The 13,358-nt window shown below is 44.4% G+C and overlaps 1 protein-coding gene across 1 annotated transcript in view; it reads left to right on the forward strand.

The window, feature by feature from the left end:
- The window catches only part of LOC143301071 (uncharacterized), a 122,498-nt gene that overhangs the window by 59,702 nt on the left and 49,438 nt on the right, over positions 1-13,358 (forward strand). The window contains exon 3 of the mRNA XM_076615076.1: positions 11,312-11,438. The gene's annotated coding sequence lies outside the window, so the exon portion shown is untranslated. The remainder of the gene's footprint in view (positions 1-11,311; positions 11,439-13,358) is intronic.

The following is a 13,358-nucleotide window of genomic DNA, read 5'->3' on the forward strand; positions in this document are numbered from 1 at the left end:
CACACACACAATCTGGTTTGACAAAATAAACCCCCCATCCTCCCTCACCTCTCCCCATCACTACCAACACCCGACTTTACCAACCCCCAACCCCGCGCTGTGGGGGCGGGTTTTTTTTTTTTTTTTTTTTTTTTTTCCCTCGACTTGGGGGGGGGGGGGGGGGGGAAGAAAATTAGTCGGGTGAGAGGGAGAGAGGGGGTTGGAGGTGGTGGGGAAGAGCCAGAGACAGGGGGAGATGATAAGTGAGACGGAGAGGGAATGTAGGTCAGACGGCAAAGCCGCCGCTTCCATATGGATCGGGCGTTACGTTCCATCCTCCGTCACTACTGATTCGCAGTCACGGGGAATGGCAACGGGGAGGGGGGGGGGGGTGGGGGGGGGGGAATGGAATGAGGGAGAAAGAGAAAGGGAAATGTTAGAGGGAGGGGTGGGATACCCATCAAGAGGCGGGGGTGGTAGTGGTGGGAAACAGGAAAAGAAAAAAAAAAGGGGGGGGGGGGATATCGAACAGCGTGTAATTTTGCCGGCCTGGCCACTTAGAACTCCTTCATTATCACGCAACTGGCGATGAACTGGGAAGGGGGTGGGTGGGAGGGGGTGGGGGGGGGGGGAGGGTTTGGGGAGAGAGAGGGAAGGAGAGGAGTGGGACAGACTGAGAACAGCAGACTACAACACAGCCCAGTCCAGCCGCCGCCACCATCACCAAACCACCAACCACCATCACCAACCACCAACTACCAAGAGCCATCACACCAACACGCAGATATCAGTAGTCTCTGTGTTCTTCCCGTCTTGGACAGTCTCTCAGCTCAAGTCTCGGTTTTTTGTTGTTGTTGTTTGTGTGTGTGTGTGTTTGTTTGTTTGTTGTTGGTTTTTTTGTTTTGTTTTTGTTTTGTTTTTTTGTTTTTTTTGTTTTTTGTTGTTTGTTTCTTTTTTTCTTTTTTCTTCTTCTGTTGTTCTTTTATTCTAAGTTTGACTCTCTCTCTCTCTCTCTCTCTCTCTCTCTCTCTCTCTCTCTCCCGCCCATTTCTCTTTCACCCATCCCTCTCTCTCTTTCTCTCTCTCCCCCACCCCCCCTCTCTCTCCTAACCCCCCTCCCCCCCCAACACACATTTTCAGTCTGTGAAGGATTTCAACAAGCGGTCTGCAGCTGAAACTAAGTTCGTAAACAGATAACAGTATTATTTTGGTGTGAGTTTAGGGGGCGGTCATTGTTTTTTTAATTTATTGTTTTATTATTATTATTAAACCTTACAGTTCACGAGCCATTTTGTTGACCACTGTTGTTGTTTTCCAGCTTTTGACTTCCGAGTTAGCACCTCCCTTCTCTCCTCTCTTCTCTTCTGTCCACTCCATCACGTTGCTGGAAGTGGTGGTGGTGGTGGTGGAAGGAGAGCCGGAGACGAAGGCAGAAGCGGGTGTATTTGTGTTGGTTCACAGGCCATTGGGGGCCTAATCGCACCGAAAGCGCACAAGCACTCTTTGCCCCTGGTACCCCCCCCCCCCCCCTTTTCCCCCCCGTCACCGTCCCCCATATCATGTCAGGACTTCCCAGCCTCTCTCCGCTGGTCAGCGCCACAGGCACTTGAAAGTGAACCGTTTTGTGTTGTGTGCGGGGGGGGGGGGATAAGATTGGCGAAACAAATAAAAGGGGGAGCAGTGACGTCAGCGGTTGTTTTAAGTTACTGTCTGCTATGGGATGACTGGACCTGAACAGAGAGGTGAGGGCTTCACTAGTAGACTAATGGAAGAGGTTAGTTGTTTTTTTGTTTTTTTTGTTGTTGTTTTTTTGGGGGGCTGGTCAGTTGGGCTTGGACAGTCACTTTGTAACTGTTGTGGTGGAGGTGGTGGTCATGATCAACAAAACGATAATGAAATCAAAATGAATTAAAAAAAAAAAAAAGAGAAAACTCCGGGTGTCATGATTTCAAGCGCCTACCAAATCGCTGTGCATCTATTTCTACTACCGGTGTCAGAATCACACAGAGCGCTAACAACAACCCCCAACCCCGCTTTCGTGCTCATTTTTTGCCCCCCCCCCCCCCCCCCCCCCCCCCCCCCCCCCCCCACCCCCAACGCCCCCTCTCAGTTCTCCTCCCCCTCCCTCTCCTATCCCGTCACGGGCAGGTGGGCATTGTTGGTGGTGTGGTGAGGCGGGTGGTGGTGGTGACCAGCAGAAGGCGGCGGGTGCACATACCTGCCAGTCAGTCATAGCACCTTGATTGGCTCTACCCCTTCCCTCCCCCCTCCCTCCTTCCCTCCCTCCTGCACCCATTGATCGCCTGCCAGCCCCACACCACAACCCTCCCCCCACCCCCCTCTCTCTCTCTGTCTGTCTCTCTTCCCTGTGCCTGTTTGCTCACACCTAGTGCCGCCACTTCTCCTCACTGTCTCTCTCTCTGTCTCAGCCACTCCTTCCTTCCTTTCTTTCTTCCTCCCTTCCTTCCAGCCATCCATGCTTGCCTCCCCTGATGATTTTCCCTCCTTACTGCCCCCCTCCTCCCTCCCCCCCCCCCCCCCCCCCCCCCCCCACACACACATTTCCTGTGTTTTTGCCCCCACCTCCCACCCCGACCCATTCAAGTGCTTGTATTCATGCTCACCTTTCCTGGGGATTCTCCCTTTCTCTTCCCTCCCACCACCCCACCCCCACCTTTCCCCAGTGTTTTCCCCCTCTCACTACTCCCCACCCTGCCTTTCCAACTGCTTATTCTGTGGGAGGGGAAATCAGTTCAATTGTCAGGTGTACGGAAGTGGCGTGACCAAGGAAAGATAATGTGAGAGATGTATGTGTAGGGGTTTAGTTTGGTTTGGTTTGGTTTGGTTTCTTGATCTTACAGTAGCAGGTGATCAGAAGATCAGCGTCAAATGGGTTTTTAAAGGGAAAAAGGGGGCTTCTGTCTTATCTCTCATCTAAAAGGTGTCTGTTGTGATCAGCTGCAGAAAAGAAGCAGGCTGTGCTGGGGTTGCGTGGGATGGGATGTATGTGAGGTGAAGTCGTATTCGCTGCCTTCTATAATTTAGAAGTGAAGCCGAAACTGGAAGTGGCAGATTGGTTTGTTACTTATTTAATGTTATTTAGTTTGTGGGGAAGAGATGGGTGAGCTGCTTCAGTTTGCTGTTGAGTTTGTGCATTCGAGTCGAATAATTTCACCAAGGTGACATTGAACATAAACATTCCACGTTCTAATGCTCCATTTCCTTCTCTTGCGAAGCAGGTTAGGAGGCCAGTCAGTGAATTGGTTGTTTAAGTGTCCATGCGCTGCATGTTTGTGTCAGTTGATAGGATGTAATAATATGATACATATATCGAAATTTGAAATGGACTGCCGGAACATACGGCAGAGAAACGGGGGGAAGTGAGGATGTTTCTACTGACACGTCCCATTGTGAACCTTGTGACTTGAGGTCTGAGGGCTAGTTGCAGGACGGCCAACAGCAGGCTGTGCGCTCTGCAGCTTTTGTTTGTCCTATTGATCAGGGCCATGCCATGCCATGCCAGTCAGTGCTCCTGATACCGGCAGTACACAGAATGGTGCCCTGTTCATGGGTTTCTGGTTTTATCATGACAAGGGGTTCAATTATTTATGATACTCTCTGTCTGTGTGTCAGTCTCCCTCTCTCTCTCTCTCTCTCTCTCTCTGTCTGTCTGTCTCGGTCTATCTGTCTTTCTCCTCTCTCTCTTTCACACACACACACAGACACACACACACACACACACACACACACACACACACACACACACACACACACACACACACGCACGCACAATCAAAACGCTTCCTCTCACTCACCAATAATCATGCCTGGATTCATCATTTTCATTTGTGTTAGAGGACTTGTCTTTTTTTCTTTTCTTTTTTTTTTTTTCCTTTTTGATGCAATGTAACAGCAGCCTGTATTTATCTGTGTAAACACTGACATGGGTTTTTGTTGTCTGTCACTCTGTGTGTGTGTGTGTGTGTATGTGTGTGTGTACAAGTGTGGGTCCAGAGGTAATGTGTCTGCATAGGAAGCAAGAGGATCTGTGCGCACTGGTTCAAATCCCATACTGACGCACGTGTGCACACACACACACACACACACACATAGACAGATACATGTACATATTTTGGTGCTTGCATGTGATGTGTGTATGTTTCATGGTGTGATATAAAATATAAAAAAACCAAACATTAAAAACAATGAGTGAGTGTGTTTTATGTGTGCTTGAATGCATGTGCGTACAAGTTTTTGCCATATGCATAGGTGTACGCAGGGGCTGATGGTGTTTTTTTTTTTATTTCATCCTCAGAACTTAAATAGTTATGACTGTGTGATGTTGACATGATGCAGTAAATGATCAGCCACAACTGGAGTAACAACACGTGGAGAATTTCACTGGGTTGGTGTGGGTCAGGCAGACAGGCAGGGAGACAGCAGGCCAGACACACTGGGCATGAGGGTTGAACAGCTATTAGGCTACCCTAGCTCTGCTCCAAACACCTTTTAAACAGCAGCTGTTGTGACATAAAACCTGGCAGCATATTATTTATGTAGATCGCATACTATGTGCTTTTTTGTTGTTGTTGTTGTTTTTGTTTTTTGTTTTGTTTTTTTGGTGGTTTTTTTTTTTTTGTTTTGTTTTTTGCAGGTTCTTTGAACCCTGATAATGTGTGGTGGTGATGATGTGTATACATGTGTGCGCTGTGTTTCTGTCCGTTAGTGTGAATGTGTGGTTTGATTGAAAAGGGCTGCCCAAGTGAGACCCTTTTCAGTGCTAACAGGAAAGCTGAAATTGGGAAAATGGGAAAGAAAGGGTAACCGAGAAATGCTGGGGAAGGGGTGTCTTCTGAAATAGTCTGAAGATCAAGACTGAAAAATAGCTTTGGTGTCATATACTGTACCATGTCAGACTGCTGCAAACCAGGCCTATCTGTTCGCTTCTCTAGGCAAAAAGCCTCATTTTCTTATAGGTGGTAACTGTTAGTAAACTGAGTTTCCTTCCATTTAGCAATATTGAAGGGGCAGAAAAAAAATCTGAAGAAAGAGTTAACGTCTGTACGCATAAAACGCTTGGCACAAAAAATGACTTCTCAAACTTCCCAACAGATCTGGATCATCAGGTACTTTATAAAGAGGACAGATGTAAAGTTTTGATTTGTTGTGCATGGCAGTACTTATTGTTGGTAAACGCTTTTCCATGCGGTAATTGTGTATATATAATATGTATATTTGTGCATCAGCTGAATGTGAATTCTGTTTGTAATGTACATCAGTCAGAGATGCTGGGGCTCAGTAGTGATTAACCTTTTTGCATCTCCCAGCTTGAATGTTATATGGGGTTACTGTTGGACAAAAACATGACACAGAACGGCAATGACAAACAAGTATACAATAGCAAATACAGCAGAGTGATTCATGATCAGAAGGAGAAATAAAAAGTGAGTCGTGGAGACGTTCATATTTTCCAGTTATTATTTTTACAAACACATCTTTACCGAACTCAGTATTACCTTTTTTTTTTGGACACTTCTTTACCAGCCATAGTTTTTATTTGAAGACCTAATCAGTTTCAACCTCAGTTTGTATTTCAGGACACATCTGTATCAGCCTTGGTTCTTATATGAGAACATAATGTTTTACCATCCTCACTTTGTAACAGGACACATCTTGACCATCCTCACTTTATAGCTGTGGATACATCTTTACCAACCTCAATTTGATGTCTGACGACACATCTTGACCAACCTCAGTTCGTGTTTTGTCGATATATCTTGACCGACCTCAATTTGATATCTGAAGACACATCTTTCCCAACCTCAGGTGGTGTTTTGTCGATATATCCTTACCAACCTCAAGCCAGTTCAAGCAGCACCACACGCTGAAACTCCCATGTACCTGTGCTGCATTCCTCCACCCATATGGTCATAGAAAAAGGCTGACATGTCAGGAGATCATAGGTGATTTGATCATGTGCATGTTGTAATGGGGTCCTGTTGTTTGACCTAACTTGTCTGTTATCTGATAGGATTTGCGCACACACACACACACACACACACACACACACACACACACACACACACACACACACACACACACACACAGGTAAAGAGTGGACAGGACAAAAAATATTTTGCACATTGATGTGAATGTGTGGTTTGGTAAATTAAATTCAAAAAGGCAGGCACAGGTTTAAATTATAAATAACATCCTGCCTCTTTTACTCTCTCCGGAGAAAGAACCACATTATTGATTAATGATTGATTTCTCAGCATTGTTATCACACTATCAGTATGTATGGCATGGTAAGCTTGTACTGTAGTTGTAGGATGAGTAAACTGCTCTGTCTCTTTCTTTTATTAAGTTTCATTTGTTTTGTAAGTTGAGTGGGTATCAGTCTGTTAGGCCTGTCATGACTGGAAAGCCCTCCTCCCCTCCTCTCCCGCTAGGTCCACATGACATGAGCAGTGTGATCACATGGCTGTCAGGAAGTCATCAGCATCACTGCACAAACCCCCAGCCTCCAGCAAGCAAAGTCAGATTTCCTCAGAGTTATCAGCTGCCATTTGTGGGTGTTTGGTGGGAGAGATGTGGGTGAAATATACTCGCATATTGCTGTGTTCTTTGGAGACCATCATGAGTGTCTGGGCCACATGGCCGTGTCAGCAGGTGAGAAGCCAGGAATTAATGTGGCTGGTGGTGTGGAATAAGTAATTGAATGAATAGCATTTTGATATGGACATGTATTGCCACAAACTTGAAGATGAGAAATCCAGATGTGGTAGCCATCAAAAGAGAACACATGTTCTGTGGTGTACATTGTGCACTTGGCAGGAGATTGAAGAGTATTTGATATTGGTCTTTTTTTTTTTCCTTCCGTCCACCCCCCCCAGACCCCTCCTTTTTTTTCTCTTTTTTTTTTAAGAGAAAAATATGATAAGTGGGGCATTGCTCATCTTCCTTCCCTTTGCCTTCTTTGTGTGAAAACTGTGCTTTGTTTGGAAGCTGTGATCCTCAGAACCAGGAACAGTTGCAGTTTGTTGTGCTGTAAGATCTCAAGACTCCAAACTGGGTTATTGTCAGTATTCACGTACAGAAATTTACTATTTGAATGTGCAGATATTGAATTTGAAAATAAAATGTATAATGCAAAGAAACGTAATTATGTAAATATTGCACAGCTGAGATGCACCAACGGAGCAAAGTTCTCTGCATGATGCTGTCCTGCGATACGGTTGAAGAAAGAATAACCTAAAAGTGAGGACTTCCAGACCATGGGGGCACGAACTGGCTTGTGCCCAGAGACCATGGGATTGCTTAATTTCAAGGGGTCGAAATATCTATTAATGGTACTATCGCATTTACTGTGCTCAGAATTGCTGTTAAAACAAGCCCCTGGATTAAGGATTCTAAAATAGGATGATAATACTCATCGATATCGGTATCAGTTAAGACTACAAACATATTAGATTTAACCTGTGAACCGTGCCGCTAATTTTTGTTTGTTTGGTTTGGTTTGGTTTTTGTTTGTTTTGGTTTATGTTTATTTGGTTTTTGTATGTGGACATAATTTCATAAACGAATAATCCAGCAGATTCTTAATTGTAATTCAAGACAGATTTCTTTCTGACGGGGCGAATGTTGACGTTGAGCGAACGCACATCCTCCAACGAAAAGATGACGCATCACTCATCACGTGTGTAACTCCAGCTAATCTTTAACACGAGTGCGAATCAGATATGGGGGACGGTTCGGGCCATTGTCCTGTAAGAAGTCGGCGCTGGTGTTCCAATCCAGTGAGAAGTCCTGGTCATTGATGGTTTTAAGCAAAGATCCTGTCGGTCGTTCACAATCGTAGATGAAGGAGAGGTGGTCAAGTGGGAAGTGAGCCAAACCAACCCGAGAGGTTCCAAAACAGTAAGTGAACATGCTCCCACCGACTCCTAGGAAACTTTCCTCGGGCGATCACCGGATAGTAGTGGTCAATCTGTTGGAGGGCTTTTGTGGTGATTCTGGATGGTGTGTGTGTTGGGGGGGAGGAGGGGTGGTGGTAATGAATGTGTCAGGTGTGTGCTTTGTTGACAGTGTTTACAAAAGTTCGACAATGTAGAGCGAGCTCCAACTACCAAAGTGCAACCAGGTCCAACTGTTCCCTTCCGTTCACCATTTTTAAGTCGTTCGTTTGACGACAGACTTTTTGTTGTACTTTGTTCGTTCGCTGTACACAGGCCGGTTGGGAATGGGAGTTGTTACCTCACGCCAACTTCACTGTCTGTTCCTTACCTTACTCCGACCCAAAGCGTCGCCGGACCCTTGCGATCGGCGATAAGCATGGTTGTTGTGTACTGTTTTCCCACGGGAGTTGGATTGGACACCATTGCATTCGAACAAAGCGGTGATTCTGATTGGATAAAATAACGCTAGCGCAGACCGTTTCAGACTTTTAATCGGAGATCGAGAGGGTTGTGGGCTTCTGATCGAAACAGACTGGTTTCAAGATCAGTCGGGAAGAGATCTTTACTAGACAGCTGACGGGAAAACTGTTCCGATGTCTTGTATGGTACGTATGGCGTGAGGATAACCTATCTGTCCAAATATATATAGATAATATTATGTATATGGTTTGTTGTTGGGGGTTTTTTGTTTTGTTTTTTGTTGTTGTTTTTTCCCCCTCTCATTTTCTTCTTTCTCTATTTTCCCCCATATGTTGTTGATGGCGAGATGGGCGCTAAAGCCGATTGGTTAGAGATGAGTTCTATTACATTTGAGGGTCCTGAGTTCAATCCTGGTTTTGGCGCCAGGTGAATTAAAAGTGGCAGGTTTTGTACAGGGTCATGGAAGTCTGAAAAGGAGAAGAAGAAAAAAGAAAATGCTTGGAAATTAAGAAAACGATTTCGGGGTTTGGATAAAGTCTCGGGAGAACGTTTTTGCCGCCCTTCAGGGTCTGGAAAAGTGAGGGGAAATTTATAGGCTTCCATCGACCTCTTCCGTTCCATGAAGTAGAGATTTTTTTCCGATCTGGAAGGTCAACAAATTTTGCCTACCTGTGCTGGTGCTGTAATCCCGTTCATGTGAAAGCACATGATGTAGATGAAATATGCATGACCAAGATCAAGTTATCCATGTCGGGGTTCGGTAGGTAATGGACACAAAAATATAGCAAGCATGCACGTCTCTGAAAACGGGAGTGTGGCTGTCAGTTTTACGGGGGTAAAATGGATCATTCACGGGAAAGCCTACCGGGAGATACCAACGACTGTGAGAATGAAGCCGACAGACCACAAACGCAGGAACAGAAGAGAGGGGGGTGGGGGAGCGGTGGGCGGGTGGGAGAGATGACGATGGTTTTAATGATTTTTCTCCCTCTTCTCGTGTTGACGGAAAACTGTCCCGATATTGCACCGGGCAGGAAGATCTCGCCACCCCCCGGGCCCCTCTCTCTCTCTCTCTCTCTCTCTCTCTCTTATTCTTTGCCTCTGGGAGGAAGGAGAAGGAGGAAGGTGTGGATATTTCACACACGTGTATTGCCCCAAGAACGAACGAACGCTCACGTCCAGATGAGGCATAGAAATGGATGGGTGGGGAGGGTTGTAACTCTTGGCTGCCTTGAAAATGAACGACCGACCATTACAGTGTTTGTGATGAGAAAAAGCGGGATCGACTTTTAAAAAATCATTTATTTATTTAAATTTCAGTTGTTGTTTTTTTAAGTCAGTCGGGTGAGGTGGGTTGGTAGTTGAGGGGCTGAAAGCTGGTACAGCGACGGAGAGGAGAGAGAGAGAGAGAGGAAGGGTGGTAGTAGTGTGTGTGGATCGGGAGGGGGTGGTTTCGCTGGCCTTCGTAGTGATGGTGTCACAGAAGGCGAATCAGCTCAGCAGGCAACGTGTGTCATTGATTCTGTTTGTCAGGTGGTGTCACGTGGGAAGGGGCTGAGTGAGGGTGTTTTTCAGGTTGTGTTTCATTGATCCTTTTACCTCTGTGTGTGTGTGTGTGTGTGTGTGTGTGCGGGCACATGCGCGTGTGTGCACACGCCAGTGGTGATGTTGATTATGGCAGTAGGAGAGAGATGGGGTCATAGAACCTGTCAACCCATGACTCGCAGTGACAGACTTCTGGAGTGTCACAGTCAGCAAGAACAGTTACAACAAAAAGAAATCAATTTCTGAAGACTTGGTTTTAAAAAAAAAAAAAAAAAGAAAAAGAAAAAGAACCTATATTTTTACCTCGTCTGTTAATGAAATTTAGCAGTTGTAGAATTTTTTTCTTTTATGGAACTCATTGTATTGATAATTAAAAAATAATTTAAAAAAACCCAGAACAAATAAACAACAAAAAAACGCTACCATTGAATCGGACTGATACTTGGAAGAATTTTGAGTCCAAACAATTTTTTAGTATAGAGTTGGCCATGACACTTGTTTGTTGTGCCTTTGTGGCAGCATCAAGTGACAAGACCGAAAACACAACATTGCAGGCACAATTTATATAAGCCTCGAAGACACAATTTGATATAGATATCATTTAGTAATTTTTTTATTTTATGCTGTCATTTGAATAAATCATTATGTCTTGCCTCAGTGTAAGATTTCAGGCTGTGCAAGATAGTTCCATTCATGGGCAAATCCAGAACCAAGGGGACGGGGAGAAAAAAAAGGAAACAGGATGGGTGGGAATGTGCTTCATGCATAGTGCACACACACATATATATATATAAAGCAGGCGCATTGTGTTTCCAGCAGATGTGACCACATGTATTTATTGTTTCTTGTCTTATGTAACTTGAAATGTGAAGCAGATGTTTCATGAATGATTTTAAACGATTTTTTTTTTTTTTTTTTTTTTTTTAAAGACAAAGGAATATATTGTATACATTTTTGTGCAGATTTATGAAAAGATGTATTTTGTATACATACATACATACATACATACATACATACATATATATATATATATATATATATATATATATATACATATATATATATATATATATATATATATATATATATATATATCCGTGTGTGTGTGTGTGTGACTATAAGAAAGGTTTCTCATTTGCTAGGGACTTCATTGTATTTCTCAGTTTGGAAATTTTAAAAAAAAATTTATGTGAATTTGCTATTTAATGAGTTATTCACTAAGTTTAAATAAAACTTGTGTTCACAAGCATGAAGTTTGTTTTGTTTTTGTTTTTTTACTTTTTTTTTGGGGGGGGGGGGGAGTAGGGGGGGTGCTTTTTTGTTTATGAAATTTGATGGAAGATAGGTATTAAAGAGGTGAAGTGCTGGATATGATGATAAACTCAGGCTGTGATCTTGACTGCGTGCAGATTACAAGTCTAAGAAGAGGTGCTGAGACACAAGCAGAAGAGATGTGAATCAGAGACAGACTGACTCACAATTCATGTGTCTCTGTTTGGGACACTAAGAGTTCATCAGCACCAAGATTCTGACAAAGTGAGTATGGAAATAAAATGTGCTGTTGATATGTGTGCATGTGAACTATCTCTCTCTCTCACTCCCTCCCCCCCCCCCCTCTCTCTCTCTCTCTCTCTATCTCTCTCCCCCCCACGCCCCCTTACAGTTACACACACACACACACACACACACACACACACACACACACAGCATAGAGTTCAAACAAACAGTGCAGTGCAGCACAGTACATAATTTTCAGACACATGGTCACCACTCAGTCTCTGACCTCTCTTTCGCCCATCCCCTCCTCTCTCACTCTCTCTCTCTCTCTCATTCACTCACACACGCGCACGCACGTGCACACACACACACACGCACACACATGTGTACTGTCTTTGTTTCGTTCAGTCTGTTCATCTGCAATTCATGTTGAAAAGTGGAAGCATGTTTGTTTGGTGTGTTTGTGTTGTTGTTCGTGTTGTATAGTGGAAGCATGTTGTTTGGCATGTTTGTGTCGTTGTTCGTGTTGTATAGTGGAAGCATGTTTGTTTGGCATGTTTGTGTCGTTGTTCGTGTTGTATAGTGGAAGCATGTTTGTTTGGTGTGTTTGTGTCGTTGTTCGTGTTGTATAGTGGAAGCATGTTTGTTTGGTGTGTTTGTGTTGTTGTTCGTGTTGTATAGTGGAAGCATGTTTGTTTGGTGTGTTTGTGTCGTTGTTCGTGTTGTATAGTGGAAGCATGTTTGTTTGGTGTGTTTTGTCGTTGTTCGTGTTGTATAGTGGAAGCATGTTTGTTTGGCGTGTTTGTGTTGTTGTTCGTGTTGTATAGTGGAAGCATGTTTGTTTGGTGTGTTTGTGTTGTTGCTCGTGTTGTATAGTGGAAGCATGTTTGTTTGGCGTGTTTGTGTTGTTGTTCGTGTTGTATAGTGGAAGCATGTTTGTTTGGTGTGTTTGTGTTGTTGTTCGTGTTGTATAGTGGAAGCATGTTTGTTTGGTGTGTTTGTGTCGTTGTTCGTGTTGTATAGTGGAAGCATGTTTGTTTGGTGTGTTTGTGTTGTTGTTCGTGTTGTATAGTGGAAGCATGTTTGTTTGGCGTGTTTGTGTTGTTGTTTGTGTTGTATAGTGGAAGCATGTTTGTTTGGTGTGTTTTGTTGTTGCTCATGTTTTGTATTTGTGTGTGTGCAAGTGTGTATGTGTGTGTGTGTGTGAGTGCGCACGTGCATGCAGCTGTGTAACGAGTGAGAGGGGGAGACAGAATTCAAGAGAGACCAGCAGAAATGTCTCTGTGGAGTCCTAAAGAAGAGGGGGGGCGGGGGGGTCTTTGGAGGGGGTGGTGGGGGGTTGTGGGAGAAAGCCCAGGCAGGTTATGCCTTGTATTGATCAGAGGGATCTTCAGGCTGCTTCAGCTCCTCCCCTCCCAGCATTGTGCAAAACAGGACCTTGTAGAGAGGGGTGTGGGGGTGTGTGTGTTGGGGGAGGAGAGGGGGGGGGGATGGCGAGGACAGGGGCGGAATTGGGGAGAAAAAATGAAATCATGTTTGAAGCCAAATGCACAGTGTTTCAAAGTTATCCCTTCCCTTTTAACACCAGTTTGTGTGTGGTGCGGTGATCCCTCAATGTTGGATCTGTCTCCTTTTGTGATGTGGGTTCAGCAGTGTGTGGAGGAAGGCCAGGTCGGGTGGGTGTAGGGTGGGGTGTGGAGACGGGAAGGGTGTAGGACTGGGAGAGGGTTTTGCTGTTTGTAATACAATTTGTTAATAGACTTTATTACTCCATGTTCATTTTAGATAGTATTAGTGGTATTGTTTGGCTGTCTAAAATCTATTGAAACTGAAAGTCAGCATTCAAAATAAACAAAATGAAACCGAACAAAGAATGGTGCTGCCTGAACTTGAGAAACGATGACCAAATGCCAGTGGGTTGAATCTCAGTCACGGAAAGGTCGAAGCTGTTTCAAAAGG

Source organism: Babylonia areolata, chromosome 27 (genome assembly GCF_041734735.1).
Source record: "Babylonia areolata isolate BAREFJ2019XMU chromosome 27, ASM4173473v1, whole genome shotgun sequence".
Lineage (NCBI taxonomy): Eukaryota > Metazoa > Mollusca > Gastropoda > Neogastropoda > Buccinidae > Babylonia > Babylonia areolata.